This window comes from Dromiciops gliroides, chromosome 3, assembly GCF_019393635.1.
Source record: "Dromiciops gliroides isolate mDroGli1 chromosome 3, mDroGli1.pri, whole genome shotgun sequence".
Lineage (NCBI taxonomy): Eukaryota > Metazoa > Chordata > Mammalia > Microbiotheria > Microbiotheriidae > Dromiciops > Dromiciops gliroides.
In genome coordinates, this window is record NC_057863.1 from 159,791,590 (window position 1) to 159,805,406 (window position 13,817).

Consider the following 13,817-nt stretch of genomic DNA (forward strand, 5'->3'; position numbering starts at 1 on the left):
GCAATAAACTTTAAACCCCTTTCCTAAGAAATCATTTTATGCCTGACAAATAACCAAGCTATATTTTTCTTCATCTGATCTGCCTAATTAAATGCCACTCGTCTTTCAAAATACAAAATAAGTTTGGGGATACTACTTCTTGTTCCAATACAAAGAAGAGAACATTAATATTCTGCATCTCTGGTTCCTTTAAGAAGAAAAATCATTACCTTTCTGATTGTGTTTGGAATAACAAACACAGATCCTTCAGGAAGAACCATGTCCCTGTGGGGATTGAGAAAGGATTAGAGTTAAGCACTGAAACATGCAATTAATTCCCATTAGGGGATTAGGGCACTCATGTTCACTTTGAATCAGAAAAATGAATTGTGAATAAAATTGTTCACAACCAAGAGGTTACTTGTCAAAGTTAATAAGTTAAAAAATAAAAAGGGAAACTAGAATGCACCTAAAGAGCTGCAGAGCCAAACCAAAGCAACAAGCCAGGAATAAAATAAGCTTTATTTCCATGAAATAAGAGACTTTCCTTCAACTTCAACAAATTATTAAATGTTTCCAATAGAAAGATATAATTCCTTTCTTCCATTAAAATACAGACACGGTAATACAATTAAGTATTCCATGAAAATAAACTCGAAAATCTTTTCACCTGGTTCCACTGCCATTACTCTCATTCAGAATTTCCCAAATTTGAGCACATTGCATAGGATAAATATTAATACAGGTTCAAATAATTAACGGAGGCCCAGAAAAGACAAATTAGGAGGAAAATACCTAAGATCCTAAGGAGACTCTTACCTTTAGAGTGTCAGATTTCTGTCACTCTGAACACATGACTAAACTATAAAGGTAACACACAGGCTATGCCTTCCTTCTAATATCATGTGACATGCCACATCATCCCAATAAAACATTGCAGAGTTAATATAAAATCTACTGGAGAGAGCCCACAATTGGGTTCTAGGTTCTGACAGTGGCCGCAACACAGTATTTCAACAAAAGTAGAGGTCAAATTGGAAACAGTACAGGATCAGATATACAACTTCAAAAAGTGATATATCAGCAAAATGTAGTCAGTTTAACACTGTAAATATTTAATAAAAAACAAAACCCAACAAATGCAAGTACCTGCCTGTGCCTAGCACTATTTGAAATACTCAGTAACTTATTCAGCATTTTTCTCTCTTGAAACAAAGTCCATGTATAGTTTCATATTTCCCTACTGAGGCTAAAATGCAAGTGATTACAAGTCTTTCAGATAATTGTTTTTATTTTGCCTATTTAGTGTTATTTCTCAGCCACCTGGTGGCTGGAGTGTTAAAGGCAAGAATTAAAAGCAGAGTTTAATTTTAAATTTTAACTCGATGTTAGCTTACAAAAGAAGCCCATTTGTAGAAGTACTACATGGTAAAAAAACCAAAAAAACAAAAACAAAGTCCTGGAAAGTGAGATGAGGAAATAGATAAGATTTCCCATCCTCACTAAACTAATTTGCAAAAGGTTTTTAAATGGACACCAGCTTCTGACAAAATCCAACCTTTAAAAAGGTGCTGCCATGAAATATTCATATCACATCCATTAAAAATTAATGCCTAGAGGAAACACTGGTAAAATCTGTATGTCAACTCCTTAAAAGTAGCTTTTTAATCTGAGTGTTGAGTCACTGACACAGCTTACTACAAGTCACTCATATATGTCTATGCTAAAAAAAAAATCAAAGATAAAACAACTATATTCGAAAAGCAGTAAAATCATGGCCCTGTTTGTAAGTTATGCCACAGAAGACAATGACACAATGTCATATTTCATATAAACTCATATTCAATACTGAGGAAAACAGAACAATTCACAAGTTAGTTGAGATGCAAATCCCCCTCTGATCCCTTTTCCTTGCTGAAATTAGCTTAATGATTCAAAACTTGTCTAACACTTACAAACTAGCTAGAATCACAGTTCAGCCTAGCCTAAATCTTGTGAAACCAGTCAGAATCACAGCTCAACTGAGCCTGAAATTCATCAGCCTATAATTGCAGTTTAGGCTAAACTCTCACATCTCACAACTGGATGCTTCATTCCCTTGCTATCTTAAGACAATATATTGCCTCCTTCACACGAAAACCAACAGCCCCCATTTGGGAACACACAGCCCAAAGCCGGTGCAGAGGTGAAATCCTGTTCCAACTTTTGTATTAACTACTTATTCAGGGTAACCCTGGCTAGTGTTTTATTTTGTAAAAAACTTCCTTGCATCTCAGTAAAGTATCCATTTCTTTCCTTTTATACAGTAACATTATTTTCCCTTGAGAAAAATTCTTCGTGTTGGCTCAGTGACCAGATATAGTTACACATTAATTCTTCAGAAGTTTCTTAAAACTGTAGGAAACAGGTGAAAAAACAAAATGCCTTGAACTTTAAACTTGAGCTCAGTCTGTTAGAGTGAAGCAAGTTTAAGGTCATCCTTCACTCAATGCTAACTTTCAAGAAGCCCAACATGCCAGAAAGGACTCGTGGGACTGCATCCTGTTGGTTCTTTGATGCTTTTATTTTGTTACTTGCTATTTTCTTTATAGCACAGACAAGGGCTTCCTGCTTAGGCCGACCCCTTTCCAACCTCACTGAATACCTCGGAAAAGTTTATGGCAAAACACCTTTCTTACATTAACCACAGAGGCACCAGTGAAGTGATGACTCCTTTGAAATCAAGAGGTTATGGTCTCCTCTCAGCAGTTGTTCACTCAGAAATGACTAAGGACTGGTTTGTGAAAACAAACAAGAACATGATAGTAACCAATGTCATGCTGAATATCCTCTAGGACAGTAGTACCCAAAATGCTGCCAGGCCTTGCTAAAGCTAAGGGGAAGGTGGGAGAATTTGGCCTCTCACAAAAAGAGCAAATGCTACCTTTTACTATCTTATAGCCTTACAATGGAGGATAAGCAACAGAGGGAAACAAAAACCTTTCCTCCTTGGTAGGCATAGAAAGCAATGATTGGAACACTTTATAATCATGGGAGGAAAAAATACCCCACTCTTTAACTTCATCAGAATCAAGGTAGGGTAAAGAGCCTATGTTTACCTCCTACCTCAGTTGTCAACTACTAGTTCTACCACAGAGAAGATTTAGAACTGAATGTATGGGTTTACCTATGGAATGGAGATTCATAGATTAACATCAACCTGAAGGCAATGTAATGCAAATTCCTCAGGGAAAAGCCCAGAGTTAGTTATTCATTTTGTCTTGTTATCACCAGCTCCTAACAAAGTGCCTTACACATAGTAAATGCTTAATGACTTGGACTGGGAGGTCTTTGGTAGTGTGGCAGAAATGTCCTCTGCCCTGTTCTACTTAACATTTTTATCAAAGATTTGGATGAAGGCAGAGGCAGCATGTTTATCAAATCTAGGTAAGACAAGAAGCTTGGGATAGCTAATAAAATGGATGAGAGAAGGAGTATCTAAAGTGCTAAAAGGGTTTGAATGATGGACCAAATCTAGCAAGATGAGAGACAAATGTATAGCACTACACTGAAGTTTTTGAAAAATCAGCAGCATAAATATCAGACAGGAGACTTGCTCAACAACTCCTAAGTGAGCTTTCTATCTCTGGAGGTATGAAAGCAGGTGCTAGATAGCTATGTTAGAAATGCAAAGGAAATTTTGCAGGCTTTCAATTTTGCCAGGGGTTGGACTAAATGACCTCTAGGGTAGCTTCTCATTTTATACCATCCGGAACTCTCTTATGAAAAATACAAAGTACTTGCCAAAGAAAAGGAAGTATTCTTAACACCACTCTGAAAAACCCTTTCTGCTCTGAAACTACAGAAAAGGTACACATGATAACTTCGAGCTACTAGAAGCTCTGCACTTCACTCTCTCTCTCCCCTTCTTAGTATAGGGAATGACATCTCTCATCTCAAATGGGGGAAAATTCAGCTAGAAGACCAAGCATAGAGGTCTCTTTAAGTTCATTATAAACATTTCTATGAGGAATTACTAGGTTCTTGTCCAATTCTCCCTATAGCCTCAAAGGCTAAAATATGAGGCTTGGTGAAAACAGGAATAAAATGGGAAAATGCCCTTAGCACTTACATCTGTATTATTCCATCAATAAATACTCCAACATTTGCCTATTTGCTCCCCTGGGATTTTTCTCTCTTTTTTTTTTTCTTCAAGACTAGGTCTTCCTATCTTACCCAGGATGGGAGTGAAGCAACCACTCAAAGGCTGATCAAACTCCCACTACTAGCAGGAATTACAGGCATACACACCTGTATGCCTGGCCAATATTTTTCAACTTTTTCAAAATACATGTCAAATAGGCAGCTCTGTGATATTATAGAAAGGACATTAGACTTGAAGAGAGAAAGACCTGAGTTCAAATTCCAGCTATGACACTAGTTGTGTGACTTTTAATAAATTATTTTCCCCCATCTGGAAAATGAGAACAATATAAGATCTACTAGGGTTGTTTTGAGAAAAAGACTTTAGTGGGGGAAACTAGGTGGCACAGTGGATAAAGCACCAGCCCTGGAGTCAGGAGGACCTGAGTTCAAATCTGGCCCCAGACACTTGACACTTATTAGCTATGTGACCCTCGGCAAGTCACTTAACCCACAATGTCCCACTTCCCCCCAAAAAAGAAAAAGACTTTAAACCTCAAAACACTATATCAATGGGAGTTATTTCAATTTCAAGTAACAACTAATATATTATATATTTATATGTATATATAAATATATCTTCAAGCTTTTATATACAAAATGACTAATATGGTAATGTTTTACATAATCATACGTGTATAACCTATATCTGATTGCTCACTGCCTCAGGGAGGGGAGAGGAGAGGGAAGGATAAAAACTGGAACCCAATACTATATATAAAAGTGTTTATTACTTAAAAAAAAGAAAAACAAAGAAATGTATCCAGATCTACATCTATACACACATGCACATACATGCACACACATAGTACTCTTCTTCAGACTTGTATGTAGCATGATTAATATAATGGAGGTGGCACCTAATAAACTCTGTTGAGTAGAGATAAATCGACAGAACAATAGAAAGATAGATGAAATGTATACAGACAGATTAAATGTTGATATATCTTTAAGGTTTGCAAAGTGCTTTACACGCACGTCATTTGATCTTCACATTAGCTCTGAGATAGGAACTGCAAGTATCCTCATCTAAGCGGTGGGAATTTGGGCTTAAAAGGCTGAGGAACTTACCCATAGGTCCACAAAGCATAAACATCCAAGGTTTTTAAACCTGTATCTTTCCTGATTTCAAGTCCAGACTCCTTACATAGAGAGTTATATTCATGATGTTCCCTGACCATTTTTCCACGTTGCCCTACTGGCAGCAGACCCAACCATGAGCCAAACAGTCCCCTGCCTGCCTCCAGTCTTCTAACACTCTCCTATAATGGGCTCTGAGCTATAGACAGACAGACAGACACACACACACACACACACACATCTCAACCTCTCACTCCACAGTGCTCCAAAACTTGGTTATGTGGACATTGATGGCAAACCATCTCTGCATCTCAACCTTTCAATTCTTCCCTATCCTCTAGGACACACCATATTCAGGTCCTACAATTCAAGTACTGTAAAATAAAAGTGTTCCCCCCTTCTGTGACTTTTGTTTCATTCAGATAATTTACATATTTACTTAGATTATGGCTCAACATATTCCACAATCAATCACTGATACCTAAAGGCTTACATAAGCTTGAGGGGGAAACCATCTAAAGAATTATAAAACAGCCAAAACACTTGAAAAAATGCTCAACTGCACTAATAATCAAAGAGATGTAAATGAAAACAGTTTTGAGAGTACCACCTCATATGCATCAAACACAGTAAAAACCAAATTCAATACTATTAAGACTATGGAAAAACAGTTGTCCTAATCAATTACTGATAGAAAGAATACAGTAAAGAGAACTTTAGAAGCTTACCTGCCAAAGGTCACACAACCAGGTATAAAGAGGAAAGCCAAGATTTAGGACCTCCACTTCCAGATTCCAGACTGTTTCCATTTCTCAAGTCCTGCTTTTAAGTTCAATCATGAAATAGTGTCTTGATTGCACATAGCAGGTACTCAATAAGATGTGACTTTATGAAATTCAAACCTACTTTTATAGATACCTGGGGGGGCTTATCCTGCCAAAGCCACAAAAAAAGAAAAGCCAAATTTTCACATTCTCTTGTTCCAACTTAAACTCCATTCCTGAAAATTGATTTAGCACTGGGAGGACCTATCAATTGCTAAATCTGATTAAAGATTTTTCCCCCTCACTCTTTATTCTCTTTGCTGTTTTTATGCAGTAGAAATACTCTTTCCTCCTTTGGCTTATAAAAAGCACTTCTCTTTTCTGCTTCTCCAGAAACATAATCCATTCCTCCACTGGTTCTTCTTCCTCCTGTCCTCTCAATGCAAATGCCCCCAAAGGGTCTTTTGGGCCTCTTCTTTCTCTCTTGGTGATCTAATCCATTACCATGGATTCAGTCAGCCCTATGCAGACACAACCCTATACATTCTCTCCAAATCTCTTACATGGACTCCAAATCTCTAACAACTCCAACATCCTGTTGAATGTTTCCAAGCCAGCATCTGAAACTTAGTACAAGTGTAACAAGATTGAGCTCACTATCAGCCCCACCTAAAAGCATCAGCAACAGTGGTTGCATCTTTGTTCTTCTGAATCTAGGTGAGGAAATGCCCCCTACACATACTCTGTGATCTATAGATACTGCCTCACAGCTGTTCCTTGAACATAATACTCCATCTCCCTATTCAGAGCTAGCTTTTCTCCCACACAAGGCATGCTTTTCCTCCTCATTTCTGTCTTTCACCTATACTGGCTTCCTTTAAATCCCACCTTCTACAAGAAGTCTTTTCAAATCCGTAATCTTTGTGCCTTCCCTCTGAAATTACTTCCAATTTACCCTGTATATATCTTATTTGTACATAGTTGCATGTTGTCTCTTCCATTAGACTGTGAGGTCCCCCACATCAGGAACTTTGTATGCCCAGCACTGAGCATGCTGCCTGGAACATAGTAGGTACTTAATAAATGTTTACTGAATGAATATGGTAGGCACTTAATAAATGTTTATTGAATGAATATGGAAGGTACTTAATAAATGTTTACTGAATGAATATGGTAGGCACTTAATAAACTTCAATTTATAGTCTTAGAGACTTGGTGCTTGAAGCACCAAGAGGTTAAGTGACTTGCCAGCATCACACCGCCAGTACGAGTCAATAGCAGGACTCGAACTCATATCTTCCAGGCTTTGAGGCTAGATTTCTACCTAGATTTCATCATGCTGCCTCTCCCCTCTAATTTCTCTGTTTCTATAAAGGACTTTATTATCATCCATTCAGTCACCCTGGTTTGTAATAGTTATCTTTGGGGGCAGCTAGGTGGTGCAGTGGATAGAGCACCAGCCCTGGAGTCAGGAGTACCTGAGTTCAAATCCGGCCTCAGACACTTGACACTTACTAGCTATGTGACCCTGGGCAAGTCACTTAACCCCAATTGCCTCACTAAAAAAAAAAAAAGTTATCTTTTGACTCTTCCTTCTCCCTCACTGCACTGCTCCTCCTCATATCCAGTTTACTGACAGGTCTCATTGAGTCTGCCTCCATGACATCTCTAATATCTTCTGACTCCCTTTTTGTCCCCAAAATGGCTGCTTTTAGGGAAGGTGAATACAGACCCATCTGGTTACATCTTACCTTGTAGAGAAGAGGCAGACTAATCTGACCGGCACTGACTGAGACTGCAGATTTCAATTTCTTCTGGAATTTTTATTTGTTTATTTAAGAGGTGATTTCAAGTTGTTTTTTTTTACAAACCAGATTCCTAATAAGGGTTTTCATATTTTTTCAGGGCATTGTAGTTGCTATTCTTTTAACAAAAGGTATTCTTTTTTTATTTTGAAAATTCTTATTAATCCAGAACATGATTTCTTTTTTCTTGGGTCCCATAAATCTGAAGTGATTTGATACTAGAGTTTCTCAGTCAATAATTTTTTAAAATATAATTTTACAAATCCCAAGGCCACATGGATTTACAAGTGAATTGTACAACATTTAAAGAACAATTAATTCCATTGCTGTATAAACTATTTGGGAAAATAGGCAGAGCCATACCAAATTTATTTTATGACACAAATATGGTGTTGATACCTAAAACTAAGAGGAGCCAAAACAGTGAAAGACAATTATTGACCAATTTCCCTAATGAATATCGATAAAAAATTTTAAAATAAAATATTAGGAAGGGAAATACAGTGACTTTTCACCAGGATAACATACTATAACCAAGTAAGATTTATACTAGGAATGAGGAATATTAGGAAAACTATCAGCATAATTGACCATATCAATAACAAACAAATCATATGATTATCTCAATAGATGCAGAACAAGTATGTCTTTTTTTTTTTAACAAAATACAGCACCCATTCCTACTAAAAACATTAGAGAGCACAGGAATAGATGGAGCTTTCCTTAAAATCATTAGTAGTATCTATCTAAAACCATCAGCAAGTATCATCTGCAACAGGGATAAGCTAGACGCTTTCCCTATAAGAGCAGGGGTGAAACAAGGATGGCAATTAACACCACTATTATTCAATATTGTACTAGAAATATTAGCTTTAGCAATAAGAAAAGGAAAAAAATCAAAGGAATTAGAATAAGCAATGAGGAAACAAAACTATTACTCAGCAGATGTGATGATATACTTAGAGAATCAACTAAAAACTACTTGAAACAATAACATTAGGAGAGTTGCAGAGCAGCAAGATATAGAAAGAGAAATTCCATTTAAAATAATTGTAGACAATATAAAATACTTGGGAATCTAACTTCCAAGACATACCCAGGAACTATATGAACACAATTACAAAACGCTTTTCATGCAAATAAAGACATCTAAGCAACTATAAAAATATCAGTTCTTCATGGACAGACTGAGCTAATAGATAAAAATGACGAGTATACCTAAATTAATTTACTTATTCAGTACCAAACCAATAAAACTACCAAAAAAATTTTATAGAGCTTGAAAAAAATAACAAAATTCATCTCAAAGAACAAAAGGTCAGGAATATCAAGAGAATTAATGAAAAAATGTACCAGATCTAAAATTATATTATAAAGTGGCAATCATTAGAACTATTGGATACTGGCTAAGAAATAGAGTTGTGGATCAGTGGAATAGATTAGGTACACAGGACAGAGTAATAAATTACTATAGTAATCTACTATTTGATAAACCCAAACACAAATTGGAAAAAAAATACTATTAATAAAAAAAAACACAAAATATAATATAATTTTGCAGAAAAAATTTTGAAGACTTTGCTAACAATGTGGTTTCAATACAAATTCTCTTATCTCTGAAATTATAAGTCTGAGAAGACAGTCTACAAGACTTGACCCCCAAGTCACTTGACCTTCATTTCTTCTATTTAATTAATGATGCCTCTATTTTCTTCAAAGGGATATTATGAGATAGTTAATAAACTAATGTATGAGAATACTTAAGAAGATAATTACTACAAATATCCAAGGTTTTGGTGTTGTAATAAGCCATGAAAGTACTGCCGTTAGAATCCTACCATTAATACTAAAGGTATACTCAGGCAGAAGGAAGAAGAAAAAAACAACATAGTAAACTCTTGTAAGTAGTTATTCTGATCCCATGACAGAAGATACATTATGTAAGCAAAACATACTGACCTTGAAGTCAAAATGCATAGAGAGATAACCTAAGGATCACAGGTTTCCCAGAAGAACGTGACAAGACAAAAACCTATACACCAGGGGCAGCTGGGTGGTGAAGTGGATAAAGCACCGGCCCTGGATTCAGGAGTACCTGAGTTCAAATCCGGCCTCAGTCACTTGACACTTACTAGCTATGTGACCCTGGGCAAGTCACTTAACCCCCATTGCCCTGCAAAAAAACAAACAAAAAAACAAAAAAACCCTATACACCATAATGAAGGAAAAAACAGATGAGAACTGTCCAGAACTTCTGAATGTAGAAAATGAAATTCCAACTGAAAGAGTTCACACATCACCTCCAGGAAAAAAAAACAAAAACAAAACCAAAAACAACTAAGGCTGCACACTCCAAGACACACTGTGCTTAAATTTAACAATTCAATTCAGAAACAAGTTCTGCAAGTGATCATGGGAAAGACCTTCAAATACAAAGGAAAGGACATTAGAATTATGTGAGACTGTTCCACATCCACTAGAAAAAGGAGGAGGCAATAGAATAAAATGTTTTAAAGAGCAATAAAGGTCAGCATACAGCCCAGAGCAACCCAGCCTACAAATCTAAGCTTAGTCATATAGGACATAAGACAGACTTTCAATAATAAAGAAGAGTTTTTTTAATTTTTTAGAAAGAAAACCAGAACTGAACACTCTGCCTGTAGGTAAATGCTTCTGTGGGACTATATTATAACATGGGAGGGTACATGAAATCAAGGGCTAGCAATGAGGGGAAGGTGACCTCTGTGGTCTCAAGAAAGAGACTACAAAGGAGGGAGGAGGAAAGACTAAAAAGAGGGGGGAGAAAGAAAAGTGGCTTTACTTTGTAGGTGAGAGGGGGTTCCGTTGATAAATACTACTTTGGGTGAAGGGAAATAAGGACCTTAATGAGGAAATGAGGATGAAGCCTGGGAGATTTGGTGTGTGAAAAACCTACTTGTCCTGGGACAGAGGAGTTGGAACCCCTACAAACAACTGGCACCTAAGGGAGTAGGAGACTATGGACACTGGGAGGAGAGTTCCAGGAAAATATAGAAGGTCCTACCATAGGCAGGGTTCTCTCTAACCCCTGTAATAACTCATATTGTTGTGAAAATGAGACACAACAGAAAAAAAGAATTTATAGGGTACGCCCTACAAGGTAGTGGCAGAAAATGCCCAAATGAGAGACCCTAGAGTGAATACCCTGAAAGCCTTAATGGTATGACAAATACAGAGAAAAAAGAGAGAGTAAATAATTATAGGAGTTATGAATCAGAGATGAGAGTTTAAAATAAATATAAAAAGAAGATGGATAATGAAGAGAGTGAAATTCTTTTTGGAGAGGGAAGCACAAATGAAATTTTAAAAACTAATGAACAGGACTACCTGAAGGAAAGAAAAAGGGCAATCTACATGACTACTGAGAAGGAACAATTGGGGGGAAACCAGATAAAAGCAAGAGAGAAAAACTACTGAACAAAGTCCTAAAGGGAAAGGGATAACAAATGAGAAATTAGGATGAGAAAAGAGTCAGTGGGAACAGGGCTACCCTAAAAAAAGATTAAAGTAACTAAAGGAACACAATACTCTATTTACACCAAAAGAGTGGGTAAAAGTAATAATTTTAAAACCCCAATTTTTTTAGATGGAGAAAAATATAAACATAACTCATAACGTTAAGTGTGAATGGATTAAGCAATCCAATAAAATGAAAAAAAAAAGTGACAGTTTGAACATGAAAATAAAACCCTGCATTTTGTTTCTTACAAGAAACATACTTAAAAAACAAAGATACACAAAATAAAAGTGAGGGAATGGGAAAATAGCAATCATACTATCTGACAGAGCAAAAACAATGAAGAAAAAAAGAGATAAACAAGGAAACCATATTATGCTGAAAGGAACTATAGACAATAAATCAATATCAGTAATAAATTTAGGGGCAGCTATGTGGTACAGGGGATAAAGCACTGGCCCTGGATTTAGGAGGACCTGAGTTCAAAGTTCAAACCCAACCTCAGACATTTGAGACTTACTAGCTGTGTGACCCTGGGCAAGTCACTTAACCCTCATTGCTCCACCAAAAAAAAAATGTTGAAAAAAATTAATTTATATGCTCCAAATGCTTTAGCATCCAAAATCATAAAGGAAACATTTGAGCTTCAAGAAGACAGAGGCAATAACACAATAATGACAGGAGACTTCAATATCCCTTTATCAATTCTGGATAAATCTAAGAGAAAAATAAGCAAAAGGGAAAACATAGAACTGAACACATTTCTGGAGAAACTAGAGTTAAAGATTCATTGCAGCTTCTAAAATGGGACAGCAAAAGAACATCGATATTTCTCTATATCACATGAAATTTTTTAAAAAATGGACCATGTACTAGGGCACAGAGATATTGAAAACAAATCTAAAAAGGCAGAAATAGCCAAGGTATCCTTTACAGACCACTATGCAATAAGAATAGAAATTGGTTCAGGGACCAGAAACAAAAGACACAAACCCAAACATAGACTTAGCAATGAAATCTTAAATAAATACTGGATCAAAGAACAAATCATAACTATAAAAAATATAAAACATAAAATAATATCTATTTAAAAAAAAATAAATATGAGACAAATATCAAAATTTCTGGGATGCAGCTAAAGCAGTCTCCAGGGAAAACCATATCCTTATAATGATACATTAATAAAATAGAAAAAAAAAGATTAATGACATGAACATGGACCTTAAAAAATTAGAAAACCAACAAATAACAAACTTTAAAATAAGCACGAGAGTATCTATCTATCTATCTATCTATCTATCTATCTATCTATCTATCTATCTATCTATCTATCTATCTATCTATCCATCCTTTTCAGCAAGGCAATCTGGGTTAAATGACTTACCCAGGGTCAAACAGCTAGTAAGTGTGAAGTGTCTGAGGCTGGATTTGTACTCAGGTTCTCCAGACTCCAGGGCCAGTGTTTTATCCACTCACTGTACCACCAAGCTGCCCCCAAAAGAGGATATATTAAAAATTAGAGAGGAAATAGATAAATGGGAAACAAAAAACCCCTAGAAATAATCATTATTACTAAAAACTGGTTCTTTGAAAAAATGAATAAAATTGATAAACCCACAGCTAATCTGATTAAAAGAACAGAAAATAAAATCAATAAAATAGCAAATGAGCAAGGTGAAATCACTGCAAAAACCAGAATTAAAAAAATAATCAGAACGCATTATGCAATTAATAATAAAAACTAAGAACACAAAATACATAAAAGAACACCTTTGAAAAATCTAAACTATCCAATCTATAAGATAACCAGATGATAGTAAATAATCTAATGTCAGGGGAAAAAATAGACCTGGCTGTAAAGGAAACTAGCAAAGAAACCCTGGTCCTGATAAATTCTCATGAGAATTCTATCAACGCGTGTAAAAAGCTTTGTGAATATTAAAGAGTTTTATAAACGTAAGCTGTTACTCAAATACAGAAATAGCCAAATAGATCTGTGATCTCATTGATTTTGATAACACCTCCATTAATGTTGATCACAACCCAATAATATCTGTACATCCTGTGTAACTCTGTCTATGTCCTCACAAAAGTTTCACTTTGGGGGTCTAGTTAATGTGGTGGAGCTTTCTCCCCAGTATCTCAAGGGTACCAACAAAACACTTGGACTTTCCACCATTTCTGACCTAAGGTTGCTCACACCCACCATCTATCTCTGTGCTGCCCTGAGAATAACAGTCATTTAAAATACTTTGCATGGGGTAGCTAGATAGTGCAGTGGATAAAACACTGGCCCTGGATTCAGGAGGACCTGAGTTCAAATCCAACCTCAGACACTTGACACTTACTAGCTGTGTGACCCTGGGCAAGTCACTTAACCCTCATTGCCCCACAAAATAATAAATAAAATAAAAGAAAGAAAGAAAAGAAAAGAAATACTTTGAAGACCATTGTGTTCCATGTATCAAAGCCAGATTATAACACTGGTAGAATATTGGTATGAAGGGTTGA

General features: G+C 36.1%; 1 protein-coding gene across 5 annotated transcripts in view; it reads right to left on the minus strand.

Moving 5' to 3' along the window:
• The window catches only part of GGACT (gamma-glutamylamine cyclotransferase), a 63,108-nt gene that overhangs the window by 6,638 nt on the left and 42,653 nt on the right, over positions 1-13,817 (minus strand). Inside the window, exons 1-2 of one of the 5 annotated variants that reach the window (XM_043998842.1) lie at positions 12,691-12,742; positions 210-264 (exon numbers count right to left, since the gene is read on the minus strand). The exons of 1 other annotated variant lie outside the window; for it this stretch is intronic. The gene's annotated coding sequence lies outside the window, so the exon portion shown is untranslated. Of the gene's footprint in view, positions 1-209; positions 265-798; positions 863-12,690; positions 12,743-13,817 lie in introns of those variants that run through there. 3 more of the 5 variants (XM_043998840.1, XM_043998841.1, XM_043998843.1) reach the window with 3 other exon arrangements.